This window comes from Ascaphus truei, chromosome 9 (genome assembly GCF_040206685.1).
Source record: "Ascaphus truei isolate aAscTru1 chromosome 9, aAscTru1.hap1, whole genome shotgun sequence".
Classification (NCBI taxonomy): domain Eukaryota; kingdom Metazoa; phylum Chordata; class Amphibia; order Anura; family Ascaphidae; genus Ascaphus; species Ascaphus truei.
This window is the reverse complement of record NC_134491.1, coordinates 22413150-22426781: the sequence shown is the minus strand read 5'-3', so window position 1 is coordinate 22426781 and position 13632 is coordinate 22413150. Positions and strand designations below refer to the sequence as shown.

The 13632-nt window shown below is 49.6% G+C and overlaps 1 long non-coding RNA gene across 1 annotated transcript in view; it reads right to left on the bottom strand.

The window, feature by feature from the left end:
- Positions 1-13632, bottom strand: part of LOC142502592 (uncharacterized) — a 174535-nt gene that overhangs the window by 143267 nt on the left and 17636 nt on the right. The window lies entirely within an intron of this gene.

Here is a 13632-nt window from a genome sequence, read left to right as displayed (position 1 = left end):
TTAGCCACTCACTCATGTATTGGTAATTGCCAGGGATAAGGCATAAATCAATTAATGGGATTTATGGTATACTAGGGAAAGACAGTAACCCCTGAGGGGTGAGTCAGACCTCTTCACCACCACACTAAGAAACTACCTACTGTAGAGTTACAGCCAATAGCCAGGTGATAAGCACAGACACAGTTCCAAGGGATAACTCACAGTTTGTAGAAGTAAAGGCTCCATGGGCGTGCATCCATCTTTAAAGCTGCAGTTCAGTCTTTTTTTTTTTTTTTTAAATTAATTTTTTTACTTCAATAGTTTCATGTGGGCAATCTCTAATTACCTAAAGAACTGCATAGCTGCCGGTCAATTCGTTCTCCGTCTATTGATCGGCAAAGTTTGGTTACATCTTTAAATATGGGGAATGTAAATCGTTGCTATAGGAACAAGCATGCTTGTTAAAATAGAATACAAGAAAATTGGTCTTTCAAAGTTGTTGTTTTTAAAACAGAAAATGCTAAAAGTATTTGTTATTGCTACAGAACTGATTTATTAAAAAAAAAACACGCATGCAGGATATTGACTGAACTGCAGCTTTAAGTAGTATGTAGCATGAAGAGATCCTCACAGGAGATATGAGTGGAGCACAGCAACAGGGAAAAAGCAGGGAAGCAGCACACTTCTCATACTCTTTGACAAAGGGCTTTGCCTGAAACGCGTCAGAGTGCTGTTTTTCTTTGGCCCCTGTCTGGCTGTCTCTCTCTGTCACTACGGAATAAATTGGATTTATTTTATTTTTTGGTGTGCCGCTTTTCTGCTTTTTCCCTGTTGCTGTGCTCCACTCATCTCTCCTGTGAGGATCTCTTCATGCATTGTAAGGAACCCCAACCCTCTCTAATAGCGCGTCTGAGATCAGATGCATTGTAAGGAACCCCAACCCTCTCTAATAGCGTGTCTGAGATCAGATGCATTGTAAGGAACCCCAACCCTCTCTAATAGCGCGTCTGAGATCAGCTACATTGTAAGGAACCTCAACCCTCTCTAATAGCGCGTCTGAGATCAGATGCATTGTAAGGAACCCCAACCCTCTCTAATAGCGCGTCTGAGATCAGATGCATTGTAAATTCTTCTGCATTTGGTACAATTTTCAAATGACAGGAAAATTGCAGAGAACCCCGGGATTCCTAGGTACCCCGCTGTTGAAAACCGCTGGTCTAAGAGATCGCTCCAAATGGGGATACGGCAGCTTTTATGATATAGCACATACAGGCGGTCCTCGGTTATCCAACGGGACCCGTTCTGGAAGTAGCGTTGGACGGTGAAACCGCTGTAAAGTGAGTCCCATGTTAATCAGTGGCGGTGAGCGTCGGATAACGCATTCAGGCGTCGGATAACGGCCCAGAGCGTTGCATTGTAAAGCGTTGGATATGCCATTCGTTGTAACGTGAAACGTTGGATAATGAGGACTACCTGTACCAGCAACAGATGCGGTCGGGCTAAATTCAGTAAGGGAATTCCAACATGCGTGGGCTAGGGCAGGGGTGCGCAATCTTTTCCCCCTGCGCCCCCCTACCGGCTGTCGTCCCCCTCCTTACCTTGGCTCCGTTGTTCTGGGCGTCATTATGTCACATTACCATGACAACGCGACGTCACTTAACGCTGCTTTGCCATGGCGACGCGTCTCCAGAAGCCGTCTGAGCCGAGGTAAGTGAAGTATACAGAGGCCTTCGCCGATTCCCAGGTATTTCATTTAAGTGCCTTCGGGAAGCACGCGGGGGGGCTCTGTAAACCCCGCGCTCCCCCGCAAAGAATTTCGCGCCCCTGGGCTAGAGATTAGGCCAAATCGCAAATATAAAAGAAAACCAGGGATATAATAGAGATATAATAGAGATATAATAGGGATATAATAGAGATATAATAGGGATATAATAGAGATATAATAGAGATAAAATAGAGATAAAATAGAGATATAATAGGGATATAATAGAGATATAATAGGGATATAATAGAGATATAATAGAGATATAATAGGGATATAATAGAGATATAATAGGCATATAATAGAGATATAATAGAGATATAATAGGGATATAATAGGGATATAATAGGGATATAATAGGGATACAATAGAGATATAATAGAGATATAATAGGGTCTGGGGTTTCGCAGCAGATAGGGCATGGCGGGCTGAGTGGCTCTTATCTGCCATCAAATTCTCTATACTGTATATAAACTATATAGAAATAAGCATTAGAAACGCTAGCCGGGGTGTTCCAGGACTGAGTGCTTTCGCTGCATTGCAAACACAATCTGTGTTGCTAAGTGGGGCTTCTAAGCTCAGGAATGTGGCTCTGACCAGCTGAGCCGGATCTGGTTATCTGTGACAGGTGGAGGCAGGTTACCGTCTTCCAGCCTGGTCTTAACCCCTTCCCGGCTGCCACCGTACACAAGATACAAATATTAACCCCCAGAGGAGACCAAATCAAAAGGGCTTAACATCCAGAAATGGGGTGTGCTGTCTTGGAAGTAGGGGTTTACCCGGTTCCAGAAACACTTATTGGTAAAGGTACTGCCGGTACTTCCTCGTTATTAAATGTCACGCGGACCAATAGGAAGCTGCAACGTCGCGGCTTTCTACTGGTTCCCATGAGTGGGAGATATCAACCGCCATTTTGTTTCCCCTTGGGGGTGGGGGCCCGGAACATGCGACTTTTACCGGGATCTCTGGAACCAAGAGGTCTCCATAACTAAAATGTAGCACCTTTGTGCTGCAGGGATCCCCGGCTTCCCATCCTGGGGGTGGTGGGAGCAGCAGCAGGTGGAGCTTCCGTTTTAAACCTGGTTCTTTTGCTGCCCTGTTTTCATGCGTCAATTTAATCTGCAGCTCCGACTTCGCTAAGAAATCTGGGCCTCATATAACACACGTAAGGCTACGGCCCCCAGGCCACGCCACGGGGTGCCTGGCGCCGCTCGCTCCCGGCAGCAGTGCGATGGGGAGGCGTGGCGGGGCGCGGCCATGACGTCGCGCGGCTGGTCAGCCCTCATTGGCTGAACCGCCGCCGTGACCAGCGCTCCGTCGCCACTAGCAAAGACAAAATCCTTGTCTTTGCAAAAATGTGGTTGTGCATCGCACCGGGGCGCGCAGGCAGCTACTGGGGCCGACCCCATAGAGGGCCGTACCTTGTATGCGCCGCGCACACCGTCGCCTCTGGGGACCTAGCCTAATTTTTCCTACAGCGGCGTGAATTCAAATCACAGATCCTGAAGCGCAGGTCCTAGAGAACTCTTGGGTTGGTTCCCAGCGCCACCCAGAGGCTGCTAATGGAATTGCAGTATAGTCGCATCTGTCCAAGTCAAACCCCAATATATTATTATTTATTTATAACGTCCCAACATAGTCCGTAGCGAAGTACAATAGGGTTGGAGGACGAAAACAATAAAATGTCAAACGCGAACATACATTGTTACAGTAGGTAAGGAGGGCACTGCTCCAAGGAGCTTGCAATCTATAAAGGAAGGGTAAGTGGAGACATAAGGTACAGGGGGGGGTCTGTTATCCATTGTGAACGGCACCATGACCCGATTACAAGAATCCAGCCTTAAAAGGGCACTACCCTAGTGTTTTGGAATACGCGTCCTTTCATGTCATTATATCAGTTTGCTTGGTGTTGCCCTGTGTGAGTGAGTTATATGGTAAGTAGTACTACAGAGCAATAGGAAAAAGCGATCTGATGTACCTAATCTAACTACAATGACATGTATCAGTGTCTGTCTGTTCTGCACAGTCTGCAGAACTTCAACAGGACAAAGTTACTACATTTCTGGAAGTCGCAGCGTAAGAAAGAGATACACTAGGGGTCAGAGCTCTCAGAAAGGATCCTGTTACATTTTATTTAAAAAGAGAACATTTTGGGGTGGTTCAAGCCCCTATGCTGATGACACAAATTTACTTTTCAACCCCTGACCTGACACCAGCTGTACAGACCAAAGTCTCTGAATGTCTCTCTGCTGTATCATCCTGGATGTCCGTCCACCGACTCAAACTTAACATGTCCAAGACGGAGCTCCTCATACTTCCTCCCAAGCCTGGCCCTACTGCCCCTTCTACATTACTGCTGGCAGCAGCACTATCATACACCCAGTATCACAGGCACGCTGCATGGGGGTCACATTCGACTCCTCTCTCACATTCACAATGTAGCTAAAACCTGTCAATTCTTCCTCTAACATTACAAAGATACGCCCATTCCTTTGTTGCTCCAATGCTAAAACTCTTAACACAGGCCCTCATTCTCTCCAGTCTCGACTACTGCAACCTTCTTGTGTCCGGTATTCCTGCCTCTCACCTGTCTCCCCTATAATCTAAACCTTTCTTACTCACTGTCTCACACCGCGGGAATGCCCTTCCCCTCAATATCCGACTGGCACCCTCTCTCTCCACCTTTAAGGCCCATCTTAAAACACGCCTCTTTAACAAAGCATATGGATAGCTCCGTAGGCTCATACTATACATCTCGTATGCACTGACTGTGTCGGATTTTAAAAAAAATACCGCCCTTAGGCACTTACCTGGTGCCGCCCTCATCCTCTAGTGCCGCGCCATCCCGTTGCCATGGCAACACGGCGCCGTGTGACATCACGTTGCCGGCCGTGCATGCCGCCCCCAAATTCTGCCGCCCCAAAATTCTGCAGCCTGTCGTGCCCACTGGGAAATCCTCCCTGGTGCATGGACCTTGGCCCCTTGCGCACTTACCAGAACGCCCGCCTGCTATCTCTGGAAGTTCTCCCTACTTACCACTTTTCCTACTGTTACTTTTATGTATGATGGGCTTATTCCTATTACACCTCCTATTCCGCCATGTATTACTCCTTTCATGTGTTGGCTGCATGTCTGCTTGGTGGGGATACATGCAGTGGTAGATTTCCCATAAGGCCCGGGTCTAGGGTGGCGAAATTTGGTGGCAGCAAAAAAGTCCGCCCCCATATACTATCAGGCCTGATGGGAAGTCACTTATATAGCATAGCTTCCCGGCCGCTATGTCTTTTCCTGGGCCCTACTAATGTAAGCCCTGTTAAGTGCAGGCAGTGGATGGGATAATTCCTGCCTAAGGCCTTGTGTGCTTTTGCAGACTTGGATAAGTATCCATGGGCGGGCCTTAGCAACAGCCAGAGAGTGCCAACCTGAAGGGGTAGGTACTGTTTGGACCACACAGTGGTCCAGATCTGGCTTGTAATGAGTCAGAATTACAGCTACTCCCCAAAGGATATAAATATTGGCACTTTCCCAAATTAGGGGGGCCTTGTCATTCTCTCTCCTCCCTCTGTGGAGTGAGGAACATCAGTCTCCATCTCACAAGGAGATGTGAAGAAAGGTCCAACAGGCCTGACCTGGGCTAAAGCCTGAGTCAGGGCCCAGCAAGCAGGGTAGGATGCAATGTCTCTGTAATAAGATCTGCATGCAATAAAGACAAGAAAATAGAAAGGATGTGTGATTCACTGTCTACCATAGAAGAAGAGGTGTCAGTATGGGCCATCCCCTGCCATCCCAGAGGATCCATGCTGACTGGAGGCGCTGCACCAAGCAAGAACAAAGGTAACCTGTGATCCTGTCCTGTTCTCCCCACAACATCGCGGAGCACTCAGCCCTCCTGTTTGCCAACAGCACAACACCTGAGAAGTAGTCAGAGGAGCATACCCACCCCAATCTCACTTAGGGGGGGGGGGTACACGGGCTACACTTACATATGCCGGGGCGACTCCTAGCTGTCTCCTTTCTGCCGCCCTCCTTCCCATTCGCAGCGTCAAATGACGCCGTAGACGTCACCAATGTGGCGTCACACGGCGCCTTGTTGCCATGGCAACGGGGTGGCACGGCGTGAAATGATTAAATTGAATTACATGTTTTTTTATTGCGGCCCTTTGACAATGACGCTGGTAAAGTGTGGCTCCAACTCCCAGTCAGGCTGGCCACCCCTGATACAGAATAAGGCTTTTAGCCCCAGATCCACTTAAGGGAGCTAAGTTTTAGCATGCGCATGGATGGGAGGGGAGCTTTGCACTTTGGGTCTGGGCCGCAGTGGGTAACAGGACCCTTCTGTCTGTGACTGCCACCCTGCTCTGAAAGGGACAGGCTGAATGCGCTGAAGCAATAGCTCCGTGGCAGTGCTGCTGCCTTTGAATCCTAATGTCAGCTTGTGACCTTGAGCGAGTCACTTTATCTCCCCGTGCCCCAGTCACTCCAATTAGAGTGTAAGCTCTATGGAGCAGGGACTCCGCATACATGCACGTTTCTACATGCAGCGCTGCATACACTGTCGGTGCCATAACATAGATATGATTATCATTATCGGCCCCTTGTGTCCGTGAGAAAGGGAAACGGTGAAAGGACAGGATTAGGAAGAAAAAGGTGTTCTGCTGCGGGGTTTTTTTTTTTAAATTTCTGCAAAAACAGGTTGTGCTGGTAATAAGGATTTATAGGAGGTTATTAAAGTTTACACAGACTGGCACACACCCAGCAGGCACACAATGTACACACACACACACACACACACACAACATACACTTCGAGGATAATCCTGACTGTATTAACCCCTCTGGAGATTAAACACTGGGCCCCTTTCAAAGCAAAAAAGTTACCCCAGATTCCCCCCCCCCCTCCCCGTCCCCCGAGGGAAAATAAGCATGCTTCATTGTAGAGCTGTACAGAGTACGTCCAGCCTCGAACACTGTAGGGTTGCCAGGTGGACTCTTCAACAATACTGGAAACAATGGTGCAATGCGCTCGAGACACACACACATATACACCCCTCTCCATGCTGTTTCCTCCTCTCCTTGGCACCAACCCCAGGCTACTGAGACCTCCTCCTGATTGGCTGCATTACTTAGCAGCAGCCAATCAGGATGGAGGAAGCTGCCGAGCCCCATAGCAGCAGCCCTGCTCTCTCCCCGCTCGGGGAAATCCCGCGTCCCCCCCAAGCCGGTCAGGCACTATGTCCAGAGAGGTAATACCAGCATACACACACATGCCCAGTATTACCTCTCATTTTTACCGGACAGTGTCCAAATACTGGACCGTCCGGTTCAATACTGGACACCTGGCAACCCTATGTAACGGACAGGTCCATTGGGTACATGTACATAGGAGTCAACATGAATGACTACTTTGCTGAAGAGTTGTGGGGGGATTGCGATTGTTTAGTTCCAAAGGACACTCATTTGCTCGGACGGGTGTAAAGAAGAAATGTATTAGTGTGAAACAGGTGGTACCTGTGGGACCGGAACTGCCCCCTCGTGGCCAATCTACGCAACAACGTGCGGGACGTGCCTGATCATTCGGACAGTGTCCTGTTATCGTTTATTCGTAAAGTGCCAACATGTTCCGTGACGCGGTACAAAGGGGGCACAGCGATTTGACAATTAGAGCTACATACAAATGAACGCATGAACAGATATAGAGGTAATGAGGGGGCCTGCTCGTGAGAGCTTACAGTCTACATTGAATGAGGGACAATGTTGAAACAAAAGGTGAAGTGGCTGCGCATTGTGGGATGGAGTATTCATCAGGTTGGAGTATGGTCCAGCCACACAGCTGATCCCAAGAAGATTTGAGGGTGGGGATGTTAGGGGGTGTTATATAGTATGGGGATTGGTCTAGACCAGGGGTGCTCAACTCCAATCCTCAAGACCCCCCAACAGGTCAGGTTTTGAGGATATCCCAGCTTCAGGACATGTGGCTCAATCAGAGCCACCTTTGCTGAAGCTAGGATATCCTTCAAACCTGACCTGTTGGGGGGGTCTTGAGGATGGGAGTTGAGCACCCCTGGTCTAGATGGACAGCTGGCCCTAATGGGGTTGGGGAGGAGCAGGAAAAGACAGAGACAGAACAGGAGACGAGTGTCACGGTAGCTTGTGACAGGTTGTAATTTACACCAAAACTATATATAAATATATATATACCTGTGTTTGAACTGGGATGAGACTTAGATATGATAAAATGTAATTTATTCCTTGATAAAGGTGAACACAACAGATATGTACAAATACCAGGCAAAATATAGACACTTACTTAAAGATTATGGCAAGAAAGCCATCAGGATTACAGACTGGCCACTTCTCCCATATTTCAGTTGACATCACAGCAAAACAGGCAGGATACATGCATGCATGAAGATCATTTGCATGAAGAACAATGAAGAACTTTGCATGAACAACATGGATAAAAGGGTGGCTCTGACTTATATATCATTTTAACCCTTGCATCCCAGCTTACGGCGCCGTGCCGTCTAGTAAAATCCTCTTTGAAGCTTTTGAAGCTGACTTTGGGCTTCCAGGGTCCAGTGTGAAAAGTTTCACTTACTCTGGTTAATTCTTTTTGTCCGTTGGGCAAAGCATAAGCAATTAGCCACTTAGCCTTTGATGACCAGGCTTGTAAATTCTGGCATTCCTGCTCATTATCATAGCAGGGGGTTGCAGTTTCTCAGAACTCAACCAAAATTTCATATTTACTGCAAATCACCTCATAACTTGAGTTCAGTAATACATACAGTCAGGTGAGATATATAATACAGTCCGTCCCACCTGACGCTCGCAGAGAGACCAAACATTACAGTGTAATATGAAAATTAATAGAGATATTAATATCTGGCAGCCACTAAGGGCCAGATATTAAGTGTTTGTAACGGTTGGTGGCGGGGAAGTCCCACGAATACAAATATGTAATTCTTATCCTTTTCAGCCAAGGACATCTCATAATATTCTTATATTTAATAAGGTTACTCCTTTTGATTCCCTTCTTGGGTAGCTCCACCCCTACCCCCATCAATAAAACCTTTTGAAGTAGGCTTGTAGCTTCTCGCATAACCAACTAGGTAATTACCTGTTGATCCTTCCTGGGTCTTGCATAGCAATTCCCATGTGAAGCCAGGCTAAATTCTAGCAGGATGTCCTATTTAGCATCCAACTGGCCAATTCACACCTCCCTTTTGGATATGCACTTCCAGAGAGGAAGCTTGCATATCAAACGTGAATAGACTCATGAGTCAAACCATTTGGTCCTGGTACGCATTACAAAGGCAGGTAGAGGTAGTTAGCATTTGGCCTGTACATTGTAAGACTGCAAAAAGTCACTTTATCAAAAATATATGTTCCTCTTATGACAAAGTTATATTTTTAATATGTGTGTACTTGGGGGGTGACCCGGAGGCTGTACCCCAAGGCTCAGGGTCCTGGCTTACTCCGTTACCAAATTACCAGTTTTCAGGTAACTGTTTATTCAGCACTGCATATAAGATTAACCCCTTAAGTCCCAGTGGGTGGGTTATGCAGACACTGACCCAGCAACAATACATTTTACACAGGGGAATAAGCATTTTCATGTTATAACAAGGGTTAAATCACATTTCTGGACCTCAGCCCAGTTAACTCCTTGTCTCCCTGGCGAGGTTAGAGGGGGGCCCTTGGGGAGTATCCCCGTTAATCCCGGGCCAAACCCTCACTATCGTCACAACGAGTTGTGTCACTACGAAGACACTGGTCCCCTAGACTTCAGTGGGGTCTTACACGTTGAGTTTCCTCCCGTTCAGTTCCTGGTATGATCTGCTTTAGGTATTTTAACCCTCGCATCCTTACAAAGGGGACAGTTCTGGTGAGGACCAGTAAAGGAGCAGAGGCAGTGGGGCAAGAGGGAAAAGGGGAGAGTTGCAGGGACAAGCATGAAGGGTCAGTGGCAGAGGACAGGGATTGGAGTATATATCCTATTCCCCCTGTAACATGGAGCGCTTGGTTAAACGTGATGCAGATCAGATACCGGATAGGGCATCCCAAGGGGTAGGAGTAAGGCGATTCTCTGCGTTACAAATGAAAAAACAACTGATGGATCAGACACCCTCTGTTGCAAAGCCATGCATGTGATTCCAGCACAGAAAGGGTTACTGGGATAAAGATCAGATCTCTGCAGATCCTGGAGGTGACCGGGCCATGTACAGCAGTGCAGTGAGCTGAAGAGCTTGTAATCTTATTTTTGTACTCAAGACACACGAAATTACAAAGTCACGTGTCCAAGGAACCCACAGCTCTGGGGTCTCAGGTCCTCTCTTTCCTCCCCTCTTCCCCACAACCCTCCCCTCTTCCCCACAACCCTCCCTTTCCTTCCCTCTCTCCCCCCCCCCACATTCCATCCCTCTCTCCCCCCCACTTTCCATCCCTCTTCTCCCCCACTTTCCTTCCCTCTTCCACCCCCCACTTTCCTTTCCTCTTCCCCCTCCACTTTCCTTCCCTCTTCCCCCCCACTTTCCTTCCCTCTTCCACCCCACTTTCCTTCCCTTTTCCCCCCCACTTTCCTTCCCTTCCCCCCCCCCACTTTCCTTCCCTTTTCCCCCCCACTTTCCTTCCCTTTTCCCCCCCACTTTCCTTCCCCTTTTCCCCCCACTTTCCTTCCCTCTTCCACCCCCACTTTCCTTCCCTCTTCCCCCTCTTTCTTTCCCTCCCTCTCCTCTTTCCTTCTCTCCCCCCCTTTCCTTCTCTCCCCCTCTCTCCTTCTCAATTCCCCCCTATCTTTTCTTCTCTCTTCCCCTGTTTCCTTCTCTCTTGCCCCTCTCTCTTTCCTGCTCTCTCACCCCATTTCCTTCTCTCTTCACCCTCTCTTTCCTCCTATCTTCCTCCCTCTTTCCTTCTCTCTTCCCCCTGTTTCCTTCTCTCCTGCCCCCTCTCTTTCTATCTTCCCCCTCTCTTTCCTGCTCTCTCCCCCATTCTCTTTCCTTATCCCCTCACCACCTTCCCTCTACTCCCCCCATCCCCCTCTCTCTCCCCCTATCCCCCCGTCTCTCTCCACCCCATCTCTTACCTTCTTTCTCCACCCCTCTTTTCTTCTCTTCACCCCCCTTTCTCTTTCCTTCTCCCCCTCCCTATCTCCCCCACTCCCTCCCCTCTACCCCCATAACCCCCCTTTCTCCCCCTTATCCCACCTCTGTCCCCCCTCTCCATCTCTCCCCCTCTCTTACCGTCTCTCTCCACCCCATCTCTTACCTTCTTTCTCCAGGTTCCCTTCTCTCTTGCCCCCTCTCTTTCCTGCTCACTCCCCCTCTCCCCATCCCCCCATTCCCCCCCAACCCTCCCCCCATCCCACCCTCTCACCCCATCATCCCCACCTCACCTCATCCCCCCTCTCTCTTTCCTTCTCTATCTCCCCCACCTCTCTCTATCCTTCTCTCTCCCTCTCCCCCTCTCTCGTTCCTTGTCTATCTCCCCTTCTCTCTCCCCTCCCTTTCTCATTCCTTCTCTCTCTCCCAGCACTCTTTCCTTCTGGCCCTCCAGTCCCCCCCTCTCTCCCCCCATCCAACCCTCTCATCCTATCATCCCCACCTCACCTCATTCCCCCTCTCTCTTTCCTTCTCTCCCCTCTTTCCTTCTCTCTCACCCCGCTCGCTATACTTCTCTCTCCCCCTCTCTTTCCTTCTCTCTCTCCCCTCCTCTCCTTCCCCTTCTGTCTTCCCCCTCTCTTTCCTTCTGTCTTCCCCACCTCTCTTTCCTTCTCTCTCCCCCTCTCTTCCTTCTCTCCCTCTCTCTTTCCTTCTCTCCCTCTTTCCTTCTCAATTCCCCCTATCTTTTCTTCTCTCTTCCCCCGTTTCCTTCTCTCTTGCCCCTCTCTCTTTCCTGCTCTCTCACCCCATTTCCTTCTCTCTTCACCCTCTCTTTCCTCCTATCTTCCCCCTCTTTCCTTCTCTCTTCCCCCTCTGTTTCCTTCTCTCCTGCCCCCTTTCTTTCTATCTTCCCCCTCTCTTTCCTGCTCTCTCCCCCATTCTCTTTCCTTATCCCCTCACCCCCTTCCCTCTACTCCCCCCATCCCCCTCTCTCTCCCCCTATCCCCCCGTCTCTCTCCACCCCATCTCTTACCTTCTTTCTCCACCCCTCTCTTTTCTTCACCCCCCTTTCTCTTTCCTTCTCCCCCTCCCTATCCCCCCACTCCCTCCCCTCTACCCCCATAACCCCCCTTTCTCCCCCTTATCCCACCTCTGTTCCCCCTCTCCATCTCTCCCCCTCTCTTACCGTCTCTCTCCACCCCATCTCTTACCTTCTTTCTCCAGGTTCCCTTCTCTCTTGCCCCCTCTCTTTCCTGCTCACTCCCCCTCTCCCCATCCCCCTATCCCACCCCATTCCCCCCCATCCCACCCTCTCACCCTCTCACCCCATCATCCCCACCTCACCTCATCCCCTCTCTCTTTCCTTCTCTATCTCCCCCACCTCTCTATCCTTCTCTCTCCCTCTCCCCCTCTCTCGTTCCTTGTCTATCTCCCCTTCTCTCTCCCCTCCCTCTTTCCTCCCTTTCTCCTTCCTTCTCTCTCTCCCACCACTCTTTCCTTCTGGCCCCCCAGTCCTCCCCTCTCTCCCCTCTCATCCTATCATCCCCACCTCACCTCATTCCCCCTCTCTCTTTCCTTCTCTCCCCTCTTTCTTTCTCTCTCTATCCTTCTCTATCCCCCCTCTCTCTTTCCTTCTCTCTCTCCTTCTCTCCCTTCCCCTTCTCTCTCTCTTCGCCCCCTTTCCTTCTCTCTCTCTTCCCCCCCTTTCCTTCTCTCTCTACCCCCTCTCTGTATCCTTCTCTCTCACCCCGCTCGCTATACTTCTCTCTCCCCCTCTCTTTCCTTCTCTCTCTCCCCTTCTGTCTTCCCCCTCTCTTTCCTTCTGTCTTCCCCACCTATCTTTCCTTCTCTCTCCCCCTCTCTTCCTTCTCTCTCTTTCCTTCTCTCTCCCCCTTTCCTTCTCTCTCCCCCTCTCTTTCCTTCACCCTCCTCCCTCTTTCCTTCTCTCTCCCCCCTCCTCTCCTTCCTCCCCTTCTCTCTACCCCTCTCTCTTTCCTTCTCTCTCCCCCTCTCTCTTTCCTTCTCTCTCACTCTCTCTCCCCTCTTTCCTTCTCTCCCCCCTTCCGTCTCTCTCTTCCCCTCTCTTTCCTTCGCTCTCTCTCCTTCTTCCCCCCCCATCTCTTTCCTTCCTCCCCCCATCTCTTTCCTTCCTTCTCTCTCCCCCCTCTCTCTTTCCTTCTCTTTTCCCCCTCTCTCTTTCATTCTCTTTTCCCCCTCTCTCTTTCATTCTCTTTCCCCCTCTCTCTTTCCTTCTCTTTCCACCCCTCTCTCTTTCCTTCTCTTTCCCCCTCTCTCTTTCCTTCTCTTCCCCCCCTCTCTCTTTCCTTCTCTTTCCCCCCTCTCTCTTTCCTTCTCTTTCCCCCCTCTCTCTTTCCTTCTCTTTCCCCCCTCTCTTTCCTTCTCTTTCCACCCCTCTCTCTTTCCTTCTCTTTCCCCCTCTCTCTTTCCTTCTCTTCCCCCCCTCTCTCTTTCCCCCATCTCTCTTTCCTTCTCTTTCCCCCCTCTCTCTTTCCTTCTCTTTCCCCCCTCTCTTTCCTTCTCTTTCCCCCCTCTCTTTCCTTCTCTTTCCCCCCTCTCTTTCCTTCTCTTTCCCCCCTCTCTTTCCTTCTCTTTCCCCCCCCCTCTCTCTTTCCTTCTCTTCCCCCCCCCTCTCTCTTTCCTTCTCTTTCCCCCCCTCTCTTTCCTTCTCTTTCCCCCCCTCTCTTTCCTTCTCTTTCCCCCCTCTCTCTTTCCCCCCTCTCTCTTTCCCCCCTCTCTCTTTCCTTCTCTTTCCCCCCTCTCTCTTTCCTTCTCT